Source organism: Euleptes europaea, chromosome 13 (assembly GCF_029931775.1).
Source record: "Euleptes europaea isolate rEulEur1 chromosome 13, rEulEur1.hap1, whole genome shotgun sequence".
Lineage (NCBI taxonomy): Eukaryota > Metazoa > Chordata > Lepidosauria > Squamata > Sphaerodactylidae > Euleptes > Euleptes europaea.
Genome location: NC_079324.1, coordinates 58,336,771 through 58,340,829, shown reverse-complemented (window position 1 = coordinate 58,340,829; position 4,059 = coordinate 58,336,771). Strand labels below are relative to the sequence as shown.

Below are 4,059 nucleotides of genomic sequence, written 5' to 3'. Positions count from 1 at the left end.
GCTTTCTCCGGAGTGGCACCTCATTTGTGGAACTCCCTTCCCCTTGAGGCTAGCCTAGTGTCTACGTTGCCCTGTTCCAAAGTTTTTCTGTTCACCGGTTTCAACAAAGCATTCTTTTAGTGCCATTTTAGTGTGCTTGCAGTCTAAGGATTGTTGAATTCATGTTATTTATTTGCTCAATGTTTATTTGTTTTTAATTCTCTGGCTGAGGTTTTTTTTAATGTTGGGTTTTGATCTATAACTTCAAATGTTTGTGTTTTTTTAAAAAATACTCGTACAAAAAACAAAACATAAAAAATAACAGCAAACATACAATAAACATACAACACATATATACCTAACACTGAGTAGATATTACATTACTCTCAATCCACACAAAATGCATACATCATCTGCCTTTAACATTTCTCTGGGCAAATCTAAATCATTTTAAACCTTCTGCTTTATTTAAATTATCCTTTGAAGTAATTACAATATAAACACTTTACTAACAAAAGAGAGACCTTCACCTAAGTTCTTTTTGCGCGTATCATTCAAAACTATTGTTTTCGTTGCCTTATAAGTGAGCGATTGTATTTAATATAGTTTTCTCTCTAGCAATTTATATCAAAATGCATATAATATACTGCAAGTAAGCTGTACCATTTCAAAAGATTATGACTGTTATCTTTGTCTATTGTAAATGGAGAGGAAAGAAGGAGAAAATTAATCTTAACTTTTTCATGTCTGTCTATCTGATTTTGATCATTAGCAGTAAGTGTATATACATATTTCTGATTGACAATAGTAACTGCACTTTACACTACTAAAATTATTTGCTTTCTACTGATGATATTATAAGGTAGGCTAGGCTGCAAAAGAAAGAGAGAGAGAGACACTAGCCCAAAGTCACGCATGGCAAGAGATCTTCCGGATCTTAGTCCACACTGGATCCCTTCCGGATCTTAGTTCACACTGGATCCCTGATGGAGGAACCTCTACTTGGGTCTGTTCAAAAAAGAAAAAAAAGCCTTACTTAAAAACACATAAGTAGACCAGGCTATAATTTTCTTTCCCCCTGTCTACTGGCAACATGAAGTTGGACAGGTAAGCCATCGTTCTGATTTCAATAGAATCCAGAAGGCAACGGCCTCCCCTCCTGCTAATTGTTTCCGGCATAGGGTGTTTCAATATAGACTGCTTCAGGGGTTTTCAAGGCAAGAAACATTTGGAGGTGGTCCATGGCCACTCAGTCAGCTTCATGGAAGAGTAGATATTTAAACACTGGTTTCTCACCTCTGAGTCTGACCAATTTATGCATCCCAGCAAACAAGGATGGCCCAGCACATCAGCTCTCAGCTTTCATTCTCAGCCTTGTAAACTTGGGCCTGAACTACACATTCACCAAAATGCAGTGGGGAATGAGGTGGTAGCATGCCGAGGCATTGGAAAGAACTGTGCCAATACAGGCTCCAGTATGGTCAACAACGAGCTGGAGAAAACAGTTAAAAAAAAGAAAGGGAAAGGTCCCCTGTGCAAGCACCGAGTCATTCCTGACCCACAGGGTGATGTCACACCCCAACGTTTCCTAGGCAGACTTTGTTTACGGGGTGGTTTGCCAGTGCCTTCCCCAGTCGTCTTCCCTTTACCCCCAGCAAGCTGGGTACTCATTTTACTGACCTCGGAAGGATGGAAGGCTGAGTCAACCTTGAGCCGGCTACCTGAAACCAACTTCCGTTGGGATCGAACTCAGGTCATGAGCAGAGCTTTTGACTGCAGTACTGCAGTACTCTGCCCCATGGGGCTCCTACCAGAGAAAACAGTACTGGCCTTTTATGGGCAGCCAAGGCTTTAATGGCATGGATGTAAATAACATTATCTGGTAAATGACATCCCACTGAGGGCCAGCATGGTGTAGGGGTTAAGAGCAGTGGACTCTATTCTGGCGAACTGGGTTTGATTCCCTGCTCCTCTATATGAGCGGCAGACTCTGATCTGGAGAACCAGGTTTGATTCCCCATTCCTCCACATGAGCAGCAGACTCTAATCTGGAGAACCGGGTTTGATTCCCCGCTTCTCCACTTGAAGCCAGTTGGGTGACCTTGGGCTAGTCACAGTTCTCTCCGAACTCTCTCAGCCCCACCTATCTCACAAAGTGTCTGTTGTGGGGAGGGGAAGTGAAGGCGATTGTAAGCTGTTTTGAGACTCCTTCAAGGTAGAGAAAAGCAGAGTATAAAAACCAGCTCTTCTTCCTTGGTTGTCTCCAACCCAAGTAGCTTCCGAGATCTGACCACATCAGGCCAGCCAGGGACATTCAGGGCAGGGCATGCTGTATTCCACCACCTCAATATTCATCTACCACCTTCTCTGGCTTGTTCAACCAGGTCTGAGGAAAAAAGGAAGCAGAGGGAAAGCAGATGGGAGGGAGGTTTATGAGTTAGAATTAATATCCCATTGGCACACACTGGTCTTCCTTCACCACTGTCCTTGCTTAGATGAAGGTGGTGGAACTATCCTGCGGACCAGGTTCAACTGACCAGCATCTAGGGTCAGGGTGGCCTTTTCCCCTTTCTTTTTCTGGTATGGGGCTGTGGATTTATAAATAAACGTAGGCATTCATCATTCTGTGAAAGTTACTGTAAAAGCAGGACACTTTCATTGAAAAGCAAGGTCACGGGCAGAGGTTTCGAAGACCTCAACAACAATTATTTAACAGCCCTTGCTAATCAGTCTGACCTAAGGGGGACTTTTATAAAACCGTGGCTGAAATCCACTTTTGTGGGAGTCAACCGCATGAAATGTGTAGTTCCTACTGGCTTGTGTGGAATTGGGCTACGACTCATGGGGAGGGGCCGTGCCTCAGTGGTAGAGCATCTGTTTGGCATGCAGAAGGTCCCTGGTTTAATCCCCGGCCGCTTCAGCTAAAGGATCTGATAGCAGGTGATGTGAAAGACCTCTACCTGAGATGCTAGAAACCCACTGCCAGTCTGATAGTTTCAAAAGGTAACTGTGTTGTTCTGCAGTAGAACTAGATTCGAGACTAGTAGCACCTTTGAGACCCATAAGACTTTCAGGGTGTAAGCTTTCAAGAGTCAAAGCTTACTTCATCAAACACAGTAGAATAGAGGAGAGGGGCCATGGCTCAGTGGTAGAGCATCTACTTGAAGGTCCCAGGTTCAACCCCCAGCATCTCCAGTTAAAGGGACTAGGCAAGTAGGTGATGTGAAAGACCTCTGCCTGAGACCCTGGAGAGCCATGGAGAGGGGCTGTGGCTCAGTGGTAGAGCATCTGCTTCCCATGCAGAAGGTCCCTGGTTCAATCCCCGGCATCTCTAGTTAAAGGGACTAGGCAAGTAGGTGATGTAAATGACCTCTACCTGAGACCCCGGAGAGCCGCTGCCAGTCTGAGTAGACAATACTGACTTTGATGGACCAAAGGTCTGATTCAGTATAAGGCAACTTCATGAGTTCATGTGTGTTCAACTCAGAAAATCCTTCCCAAAAAGCATTATTCCAGTTAGCAAGTCAAGGGTCAGGCTGGTCTTCGCGTTGTCTGTGCTGGGGAGGGGGGAAGGCTTACAGTTTGGTCCTCTGGCAGATACAGCCTAGAAAGAGGGGCAGAAGAAACCGCCGTGGCCTTCTTCCGTTGCTTTAAGAGGAATTTGCTACCCAACACTGAGCAGGTGAAACTTTTCACAGCCTGCAGACTTTTAGCCCATCACTTGCTGGTTGCTGCAGATCAGGTTGTTAAAGAGACAGTGAATCATGTCAGGAGAGGCACTTTGATGACCACAACCATTTTCCCACTGCATTTTGGTTCGGCTGCCTGTCTTCACCCACTGATTTCTGCAGATGAGTCCAGGCCAGGTGGATTTCTGGTAGCCTCAGTGCTTTTGGTTATTTTTAATTGGTCCTCCTTCTAGATCCGGCGTGGTGTAGTGGTTAAGAGTGGTGGACTCTAATCTGGTTGGTTTCCCCTCTCCTACACATGAAGCCAGCTGGGTGACCTTGGGCTTGTCACAGCTCTCTTAGAGCTCTCTCAGCCCCACCTATTTCACAGGTTGTCCGCTGTGGGGAAGGG

The 4,059-nt window shown here is 45.2% G+C and overlaps 1 non-coding gene across 1 annotated transcript; it reads left to right on the top strand.

The window, feature by feature from the left end:
• The first annotated feature begins 3,241 nt into the window (after positions 1-3,241).
• On the top strand, positions 3,242-3,313 carry TRNAG-CCC (transfer RNA glycine (anticodon CCC)). Its single transcript has one exon. It is a non-coding gene; the product is annotated as a tRNA-Gly (tRNA).
• The last annotated feature ends 746 nt before the right edge of the window (positions 3,314-4,059 follow it).